The sequence below is a fragment of the Buteo buteo genome, chromosome 20, assembly GCF_964188355.1.
Source record: "Buteo buteo chromosome 20, bButBut1.hap1.1, whole genome shotgun sequence".
In the NCBI taxonomy this organism is placed as follows: Eukaryota; Metazoa; Chordata; class Aves; order Accipitriformes; family Accipitridae; genus Buteo; species Buteo buteo.
Genome location: NC_134190.1, coordinates 16805389 through 16816748, shown reverse-complemented (window position 1 = coordinate 16816748; position 11360 = coordinate 16805389).

The window sequence follows — 11360 nt, the reverse complement described above, 5'->3', positions numbered from 1 at the left end:
GAGCAGAAATGCAGTCCAGCATCATATTGCCTTCAACTTGAAGATACCTACTGCATTTAAGGAGGGTTTTCTGCTGCTCCAAGGTCCAGTTTCCCTCTACAGAAGCCCCCAGCAGTGGCCTCTGCAAGAGGGGCTATGCAGCAGCTGAGACCATCTCCCCGGGTTGAGTATCACCGGGTAGGGAAGGACCAACAGCACTCTCGCTCGGTGCTTGGACTTCCACCGCAGGGGAGCCTGCAGGGAGAGCAGGCTCCGAACCCACCTTCCCAAGCTGCGTGTCACCATTAGGCTATTTGATTATCCTCAGGTTTGCCTCGGCTTGTGAGCACAGTCAATAGCTGGACAGCTTGACGCTGTGACGCTTAGCAGCTGGTGTTTAGTAAGCACTTGGCAGCCCAGCTTTTTTTTTTCCATTTTATGGAAGAGGTGACAGTGTTTTTGCAGTCTGTGAAATCTCTAAGCAAACAACCAACACTTGCATCTATCACCCTCCCACAAACAAAACTGAAGAATGCTCTGGTTTTACTGATGAGGTATAAAAAAGGATCCATTTATGGACACATCAGGGCTCAGCAGGCCTGGCCCAAAGTAGAAGAGGGGAGAAGACTCTAAGCCCAAAGGAATCATATGGTGCCACAGGTTGGCAGTGAAACAAACTTGCTGATCATGCGGGTCCTCAGTCTCCTACCCTGGGGCTCCTCAAGGCCAGGCCTGGCAGTGCAGGAACATTTGCAGCACTACATAAAACCTGCTAGTGGTTTACAGCCAGGGAGCTCAGCCTGCCGTGGTGGAGGGACTGGACTTCACCACACCAGCAGACACCTCAGTGGCAGCCCTCGTCCTGCATGGGACCCACACTCTACCCACTGCCCTGCCGTAAGGGCAGAAATGTCAGAGGGCCAGGACAAGATCCCATATGCCCTCACCAGTGTCCCCAGTCCGCCTGTGCTCCGAGGCTGGTCTGAGTGCATAGAGCTTTTATCACTATTCATTTAATTTTGTTCCTCTGATGACTTTTTTTCCCACAGCTGCCAGTTCTCAGGAAAAAAAAACCAAAAGGACTTACCATCCAAGAACAATGCCCTAGACTCAGCTGTGGCTGAAAATAAATGGTTCAGAGGAAAAAATAACAGAGGATGTAAGTCATTTGACTAATCCCAGCCACTTAAAAATTGAGCATATGGCCTAAGCAACCCATCTAAGCGCTCGCTCTCTAAGAGAGCTAGACAAAGAGTGATTCATTCCCCTTGTCTTGGCCATCTGTATGATGCTATGGCCCTCTGGAGGTGCTTCTCTCTCAGTTAATGGCCTGGCCTCTGGGGATTTATCCATGTGGTTCAGTCTGGCCCTAGGCATGACATTCTCAAGCCCCCTGCTCTACATTTGGTTTTATGAGTGACCATGGGCAAACACTACAGTCTCTGATGTTTTCCTTTTCCCTTCTCTACCACCCACATCTGTCTTCTCTAGGTAGATTGTATGACCTGCCATCTCTTATACTGCATTGGTCATCATGTCTAGGCACTGAGTAGCACTTTAAGCTGTCTGTGAAGAGCCCAGATCTCTTCAGAGCAAAATGCAGAACTCAAGAATGCATAAAAAGAGTTAACATCATTCTTTCTGGCATAAATTTTCTTGCAACGCTGCGTTTCATTTGCTGCTGCATTGCCCATTTATCCAGCTTTATTAGGTCCCTCTTGATTTTGTCATTTCTCCTCCAGCTTTTATTGCTCTTAATCATTTTATGCCACCGTCACATTTGCTGCCTACAATCCCCTTTTAGACCATTCATTAAAACCAATAGTGACAGAGATCCTTGGGGGACCCAGAAGTTATATTTTGGTCACCTTGAAATATGATTTACTAGTCTCTACTTGGGTTTTGCTTTGTGCAACTGTCATATAGCACAAACTAGAACCTGCTTCATTGCCTGCTGCCTGACCATAGCCCCCAGGAACCATCAATCCAGAGGGACAGATGGGTCCCAGAGGTCTGCCCTGCATATGCACCACATCTTACCTGTCCTGGCCATGAGTAAGAGAAATGAGGCACACAAAAGAGGCACAAATGGTGCCTGACAGGCTCCAGAAAAGTTCTGACGTAGACAAATTCAAAGTTGAGGAGATTCAGTTGCTTTTGCCTTTGTGCTGCCAGGGACTTATTACTAAGGTGCTTTCAGACGCGATCACTTGGTTTATGCTAGCTTAGCTATTAGCTAGACCAAACCCAGGAGAGGCTGCTGCTCCCCAGGAGAGAAGGTGGGTTCAGTAACAAGTGAGGGTGGCATGTGAGGAAATCCATATTGCTGCAAGCTAAATATGTTGCTGCTCTCCCTCCTCCTGTCTGTCAGAATGTGAGGCAGCCCATTGCATCCTGCTCAAGAAACAGGCCTTAATGTATTCTCTTCACATGCAGCTGGTGTAAACAGGGAGTGGGTCTGTCCAAGACATCCTAAATTGTGCCTACTGAGACCTGCAGCACTCAGAAAAGGAGGAGCTGCCTTTCACTCAGTAGTACCCTGTCTCTCTCAGGGCAATGCAGATGCCATACGAGTGCTCCAAGAAAGCCACAGCCACAAAACAGCTGTATCACCTAAGGGATTCGTTCTCATGCATAGAGGTCAGTGAATTGCCTTTCATTTGGACTGTAATGCAGTAATAATCTGTAGCAGTGCATCCTCTTTAAACAGGCAGAGGAAAATTAGCAAGGACAGCAGTGAACTTGAGGTGGAGTCAGAGCCATGATCCAAGGAAAGCAATAGGGGCTGGGGAGTCATACTGCCAAACCAAGGCTTTACGGACAGATTTTCAGTTTTGCTTTCCTATATCAACCTTCTAAAGATCCTGCCCCCAATGGCATGCAAGATATTTTACTCTTGGCCTCAGAGGTGGCAAATCAGGCCACCTGCATCATCGGCTCTGAGCAGAAGCAGCAGTGCAATGCTGATACTGTACTTCCCAAGAGACATTAGAGTAATATGGTGGACGAAGTGGAACAGTGTCACTTTACAATGACTTTAAAAAATCATTTTTTAATCTTGTGCCTACTGACCATGGTCTTGCATTCAGGATGTCCACTAAAAGTAAGGAAGAACATGCATATTTTGCCTATAGCTTGTATGCTCTTGTCCTGAGATTGCAAAGTGTTTTGCAAACCTCAGTTAAGTAAGGCCCCCATATCTGGTACAGAATCATCATAGGGTTTTTTTACAGACAAATAAATGGAATAAATGGAAGCAGAGAGAAGTTAAAAAACAATATGAAGATTTCGGAGGAAATCATTGTAGAAATAGTAACCTGTCCCAACAGTCTGTTGATCTAAGCAGGCTTCCTCTTATGACTTCATAAATTATGCCTGTGGCATAGGTGGCAGGTTGGCAATAGAATTTTGAGCTGTAACTCAGGTGCAAATTTATTTTTTACTGATAATATAAACCTGCCTATGGGTTAAATGAGAAATATAGTCCCACAACAGAAAATTTTCTCTGCTACTAATCCAAGGAAACTTCATTTCATGAGTCCTGTATATTTGAAACTCTCAATTGCTATTCAGCCAGCTGTCCAACCACTAAAGAAATCAAAAGTCAATGTTGCATTTACAACTCTAAACAGATGAGTAGGATAAAAATGTGTGAAAGCTTTTATTAAATCTTATCATCCAGAGTTAATTGTAAAGTATTTTCCTAAACTGTTAGAGTAGTGAACAACCACAACATAAATTATGTGTAATTTTGAGAAATTAGAGATGATGTTAGCATTTTAGAAACATCACTCACAGTGAGAGCTCCAAACTGACCAATTTATAAGATACTGAGCCTCCTTCATCTTCCCTGAAAAATTTCAGCCATCTCATGGATCTCCTTGGATAAATGAACAGCATATTCAAAGATGTGGTAAACTTGTTGACTTTGCTTAGACCAAGACCAAGTAAAGCAAGCATTTTCAGTCGGCATTCTTTGATGGGGGCTAGTCTCAGTGCCTTCCCAGCCCTGACTTCATTTGCAGGTTGGTGCAAGAGAAACTACTGTCAGTAAAGAAAATGGCTCCATCCCACAGGTGGAGTTAGACTGTATAAACCACTGCAGCAGCCACCCTGACAACATGTCTGGTGAAGGAGAAGGGAAGGCTGAAAGCCTTCCCCAATGATCCCAGCATCATATTTTTATATCTGGGCTCACAGAAAGCAAGGCGTCTCCCACCAACACTTTGGTGAACAGCCATAACCCTGTATAAACCACATATCACCAAATGTGCTTTCCTAGCTCATTGCTAACAAGCAACACTAAGGCACGACAAGACTTGGGGTCTGGTTTTGACTCTGATGTTGATGCTGCATGTGAGTATGACAAATTTTCACGGTCTTTCTGTGCTGTGGCTTTCCACCCGGCATACCACAAGGATAACCATCTTTGCTACCCAGTCTGAAGTAGCATAACAGCGTGAAGAGTTTCAGTATTTATTTAAGCAGACTGCTAAGCATTTTAGGGCCCCAGGCACATGCTAGATAGGATATAAAGCCACATATTTCTTTTCAAAAAGCACATACCCTTCTAGCTCTGGGAAAAGAGGAAAAGAAGGATGACTCATAAGTAGCAGATGTTCGTAGCATCTCTTAACGCGCTACTGGAAGGCACTCAGAGATTGTAGTGATGCAGGCTGCCTTAAAGCCCACCTACAACAGACTTGAGCAAAATGCTGTAGCAAGCCAGATCCTAATCCATTCCCTTTGTCTCACTTTATCAGCTGTAGTCACAATATTTTGCTTCTTTGTCAGACCTTCTCCCCAAAAACATCAAAGGACACAGTAAATATGAATTACTGAAGCAGCACAGCATCCTTGATGTGTATGGTGACTCTGTTATCAGTAGCCCTTGGAGAGTATTACATGTTAATACTATTGCTAAAGAAAAGCAGCTGAGTGTCTTGGTGTAGCCCAGCAGGATTTGAGACCAATAATACAGCAGAACCCATTTTTCCAGAAAAATGCAGAACAGATCTAAAAATTAAATGTCTAAGCTGTTTCTATAGACAATAGAGACAAAGCAGCAAGAAAACCATATTGCCTTAGGCACCCTTCTCCGGAGAGGCAGACTTGCCCCTGGAGGAGTGTTTCTCCCTCCCCAGGCCATCAGCTGCTGGGCACACAGGAGGTGTCCACATAGGTCAGAGGTGCCCAGGGGACTGCTGAGGGCATCCTGACCTCTGACTGCACATCTCCAACAGGGCTGAAGGGAGGTTTCACTGAGACATTAGTGCGAGAGACACCAGTGAAGAGTAAAAACTCAGAGGAACCCAAATTGCCAGGCTGGGTACCTGTAGTGCTGCAAACGCTGCTTCACAAGGGTGTACAGCCCATGAAGGAGGTGAGTGAGACCTGCCACTGCCGGTGGATATAGCTGCTGTCAGCACCAACTACCACCACCTCTGCTGCTCAAACTGACACGTGGCAAAAACAAGCTGGCCAACCTGTCTTTTAAAAAGAAGACATTTGTACTGAAGAGAAGACATGAGAACGTGGCACTGGTTTTGTACACAGCTGTGGTAAACTTTCTTTAGACTTGTAACAAGTCATTTATTCTACTAGTATCAGATCCCTGTCCACAAAACAGAGATAATGATCTCCTCCACCTAAGCTACTCTGCCTGTAAGGCCAGGGAGCATCTCTCATTTTGTGCGTAGATAATGGCTACTGCAATGTATCAGAATTACAACAAGAAAAATTATGCTATTTAGCTACTTCTGCTGTAGCATCCTCCCTGCCAGCTTCTGCCTGCAACTCATTGTCCTGTCTCTGCAAGTAAATACTATGATAGCGTCTAAAAGCAAAACACAGCTGTAGTGAAATATCCGATCATCTTGCAGCCATTAAACAAACAGAATGCCGGCTCTTCCCTTTTGTTTAAAATATCATTACTGGGAACAAGTCATCTCTCTCGCTGCCTTTGCGCTTCAGTGCACATGTTAGGCTTTTAAACCCGACCTAGTTTTGGCTGGAAAGTTTCGCAGAGAGAACTACGGACAGCATCGCCACGCACGTTATTTTCCCACTAATCAATACATTATAAAAGCTGGAGCGTCCCCCTTTGCTGAAAATGAGGCAAGGGATCAGGAGCCACAGTATGGTCAGGCTCTGATGGAACTTCTTGAGAGCCAACTGCACCATTGCACGTGGCAGCTCCTGCCTCCCCTCAGCCCTTTTGACTTCCCTCATGCTCCACATAGCTGATGAAGTCCACTCTGACCCTACAACGGCTCCAACGGCACCGCTCTGAAAAGAGGAAAAGCTTTGCTTTCCCTGCAACAAGCAATGGGGGCTGACCTGCTGCAGTGGTGTTTGTGGAGCCTGGTGATGTTTTTAAGGTGCTTGGATGAGCTGAGTTTAGAACTGAAGCCTTTCGTAGCTGGAAGCTCCTGCCTTCGGAGCTCGTTTGTTGGGTTTTTTTAACTGTGGTCAGGATTTCCCTCAGTGCTGAGCTGCTTCAAGCATGACTGATAAGGGGGTCCTGTTGTGCAGGGGACGGGCAAGACAGAGTTCATGGTGAATAAGAACTACTTTGCATTCATGATAGCCCTGGCAAAGTGTAATTAATTCCTGAGGCTTGTGCTGGAGTGGGTGGGCTCCATCTAGAAACACCGACATCAGAGGGGCTCAAAATGCATCTGATTGATTGTGAACCGAGACCCCGTGGAGGCTGCACGTATCCCAAACCGTCACCGGGTGAAACCGGCCTCTCCCTGTTGCTTCATGCAGGTCTGTGGGACCCAGGCAACGGGTCAGCCAAGCACAGGGGTGCATGACTGAGATGTGCAAGGGGACTTGCATGAAGGGGCAGTGCAGCTCACATGAGAAGGGGGATGTGGCGTCTCAAGGCTGGGGCGTGTGCAGATCCAAGAGCAGCAGGAAGCAGGAGGGAAGCTGTTGCGTGATCATGAGATCTGGGGCACATTGGACGGAAGGCACTATTTAAAAGGGCTGGGAATGAGACAGGGGAGAGAAGCTGGAGGTATTCGGCTGTGAGGATGCTCAGTTTATTCCTGCAAAGAATACATTCAGAACATGAGGACAGGACAATAATAGGAAAGCATTGATCCCACTTCACATCCTTTTAGCTGAAAAGGGGCAGACAGTGAAGTAAGGACCACGCTAGAAATGCCTGAACAAAGACCTGAAGATGCACAGAAAGTGATGGCTGCAGCAGCTACTTAATGCTGGAATTTTTTGATGCAGGTGAGGAGGTTACACAGTCATGCAAAGCCGTGGGCCAAGAGAAAAAGGGCCCCCTATTCTTATACCTGTGCTTGCTAATTTGAACATTTCCAGAAGCCCTTTTCTGGTACGTGTTCAATAATGAAGCTAGAAGTTGCACAACAACAACAAAACTCATTGATCTATACTTCTAGTGTCATTAATACCAAGTATCCAGGTGAAGGGTAAATCATACTGGAGTTAGGAGGAGGCTTGGAGGATAGTTAATCCTGCTGTACCCCTGTGGTTTCTTTTGTAGGGGGGAACAGTTATATCGGTTACAAGCATTCAAAAACACACAAGTCAGCTGTCCCCAAACTATTAAACTTCATTGTAATACTTTTTTATCTTTTAAGAAAAAATTGCATTTTGTTTTTAACAATTTGCCACTAACACTGGCAACTTTGGAGCTCACATCCCAGTCATGAAAACCTTGCCTCTCTAAATAATGGAAAAGCTGAGCTGCTTTTTTAGGAGGCTGGGTTTTTAATGAAAACACACAAATTCCTTGAATTTTGTGATGAAATCCCCAAAGCCAGCAACACTGACCAGGACTCCTGGAGTCAGGTTTTTATTATAAAAGAAGGAACTGATTTTTTCACTATCATCTCAAACCTAAAGTTAATCCCTTGACAGGATGGAAGGGCACACGGAAAGAGAAATAAGACGGGCACAGGCTCATCACCCGCTTTGTGGCGCTGATGCATTCTGAGAGGCGATGGGTTTCGGGGCCATAGTGCCAGGGAGCCCAGGCTGAGTCAGCGTCACCTCCAGACGGCTGCATGACATCACACCCCACTGCACTAACAGGACACGCACAGAAACTGGCATCATTTGCTGGACCAATGTCCAGCCTTCATGACAACATGTCCTGAGGCGTAATGTAGTATATGCCATAATGAGACACATTTCATTTGGGACTCTTTAATTGTTCTGCAAGTGAGCGAGGTCTCCAGGCCATAGGACAGACCTATGTGAATAAGCTCCTGAAAGATGTATCAGACATTAGGCACCCAGCAGCTAGAAACATCTTTGTCACACAGCATAGAGACTTGCACGGAATTACATAGGGTCTATAGACTTCATTGTCTGGCAGCAGCTGCTTATTGGCAATCCACGTGTGTGCTAGAGCAGCACAGAGGTATTTACAGGATGCAGTCCATGCTAATATTACCTATAGTGTCCTTGCTTTCCCGTCTGTGTCTGAAGTCTGCAAAGCCTTTCTGCAAAATGTATTAACATCCTCCCCATCTCAATACAGTACACTTTGTTTCTTTGCTTGTTTCATTTCATGAACTTACAGGCTGCCTTTAAAAAAGCAGCCATCAAATGCTCAAGCAATATAAGGGAGAAAAGAAAAAAAAAAGAAAAAGAAAACCTGAGGGATGAAACAGATTTCAATTTCCGATTTCCAAGAGGCTAATATAAAATGTAAAGGAGTAGGATGGAAGCGTTTGAAAATTTCATTTTTAAAAATGCCCTGGCAGTCTCTTCCCAGCAGCATTGGTGGGGCTGGATGGCACATTTGTAGGTGAATCAGAGAAAAAAAGAAAAAAAAGTCCTCAGAGGGTTCCCAACACTCCAGCCACAGAGCCCTCTGCAGCATCCCTGGCTCCAGCGGGCAGCACCGGTGCGCCTGCTTCCTGGCGGGTCCTGCCGAGACATACTGGCACCCAGCAGTGGCACCCGTGGTCTTCAGCAGGTGAAATCTCTGTTAGAGTTTACAAGTCCCAGTGCATGAACAAACAACTAAATTGTGCCAGAAAATGTGGCCGTAAAGTCAGAATTACACCATCAGCCTAGCTACACAGCTTCCAATTCAGGCAAAAGGGTCTCCAAGTCCTCCACAGGGTCTCTCCAAAAGCAGGGAAATGATGAGATGGCCTAAAAACAGAGAGTGTTTTACTGGGAAAAAGAGGGTTTAGGAACAAGTTTCTCTCCCAGGTTTCCACAGTCCCTGGAACCATTCCTCATCTCCACAAATAGGCGTAAGTGAGCGCAACCCCAGAAATGCCCTCGGGTACCACCAGGTTAAACCAGGCTACCCACAACTCGATCAAACCAAAACAATGCTGGCCAAGAGCTTACGTTATTCTTCGTAAGCCATGGAGAACCCCACCAGCTTCCACTGGAAAGGACCACCTGGCCTTTGGCAGACACACTTTGGTCCTCACAGCAGCGTAACAGCCCAAAATGCAGTACTTCCACAAACTGAGCAAATGGCTGTGTTCCAGTCAGCTCCAATAGCTTTACACGGTTTTGCAACAGACCCTGTAGAGCATCTTTAAAGGCAGTGTGATAACTTTCACAAAGACAAGCACCAAAACTTGGAGGGGAAAATAGGTAGCCACTATGAAACACATGGGATCCTTTCTATTTAATTGCCCAGTGTGGTAGACGTGTTCAAATGAGGTGCTGTCATCATATGTGTAATTTAAAAATACAGGGCATGAAGATGAAGATCAATCCCGCTTTACTCTAAAGAATAGGTTCATAAATGAGTTATGAGGTTTCTTAAATGATTTATAGCTGTTATAACCATTTTACAGATGAGTAATACATTTTATAAGTCCATCAACAGAAGATTTAATAGATAGGCAATCAATCAGCCTGCGTGATAACTTATTAACCATATATTCAAACATCTTTCAGTGCCCTATTAACCCTTAATGCTCTGGTCACGAACATACCCTCAGCACAACCCCAAGTACAAGTTACAAAAGCCAGCTGACCTACCCATTCCCTCGGAGCTGTTAATCTCTGGCTCTTAACCTGCAGCTCACGGGCCAAGGAGCACAGCCAACGTGGCAGCCTACCCCTCAACGTCAACAGGCTCCTGCTCTTCTGGAGGAATTTTCCAGATTCAGAAAGTATTTGTAAATGTAGGGTTCGGCGTTCGGAAGATCTTGCGATGTCACGGAAAGTCAGAGGGTTAGTTGCAGCCTTGTGATGTACCTGTAATCCCGACTCCCCTTGTTAGTATAAAAGGAATTAACTGTGCAATAAAAGGCAGAAGTTGGCGCTCACACTGTGTGTGTTATCTGTCTCTTTCCCTGGTCCGGGCCAACCAGTGATCTAAGCGTGGCACCTTGATATGTAGCGAACGCTACATGTAAACATTTGAAAAGTCACATACGCCATTTTAAACACACACACACCCACACACACACCAAAAAAAAAATAAAATAAATTGACAATCCTTCCCTCACACGAGCTTTTAGAGGCCCCATGGGTTACTGGATGCTCCTGTCCCATAGAAAAAGTTCACGTTAATTAGCTGCAATCTGGCTGCACAAGACTTTCATTTTTCTCAAAATAGTAACCCCTGCTTCATAGCAGTGCTGGAGCAGAATACCACAATGCCAAACTGTACTTCTCCCAGCAGGAGAAGCATAATCCCCATGTATGCTACACAGCGTTGTGGGGTATAAACATCTTTGCACTTGTATATTCAAATGGCAACAGCAGAGTGCCTGTTCTCCACTGCAGAATCAACTTCCTCTAGAGTCTTATCTTTGGATGGATCTGTCACTCAGTGAAAAAAATCACATTCACCGTCATCTGCCTTTTGTGATGATCTGTACACACACACACGCAGAAGGGAAAAAAAAAAAAACAACAAAACCAACCTCTGTCACTGTAATGTATCCATGCTCAAAAGAAATCACCATCTAGTCATTGCCGCAGACTGGGGTGGTGCCAGTGTTATTTTTTACTGCACTAGATGTGCAACTCAGCTTCCCCATCCCACTGTGTATTGCTGCCAGTCCAATTACTCAGACTCACATCACAGGGGCTGTACAGAAGTTTTTAAAAAATTAAGAAGAAAGGGTAAAACAGTGCCACAAAGAAGTGAGCCAAAGGCACCCAGGCTTAAGAGTGGCTGGATTCTCTTCATGTAGAACACCTTATCTTCCCAGCCAGCAACCTGTAGGAAAGGCAAACCGTTGTATATGGTACAAAGAGACAGACTGCCCTGATGGTGAGCAAGCTGACAAACTTGGAAGACAAGTGTGCAGTGTTGAGAAGGAGCAGGTCACAGCCAAGGGGCTGTTTCCTCTCAGCCAGGAGGACAAGGACAAGCCAGAGCAGCATCTTCAGTGTAAAATGAAGTT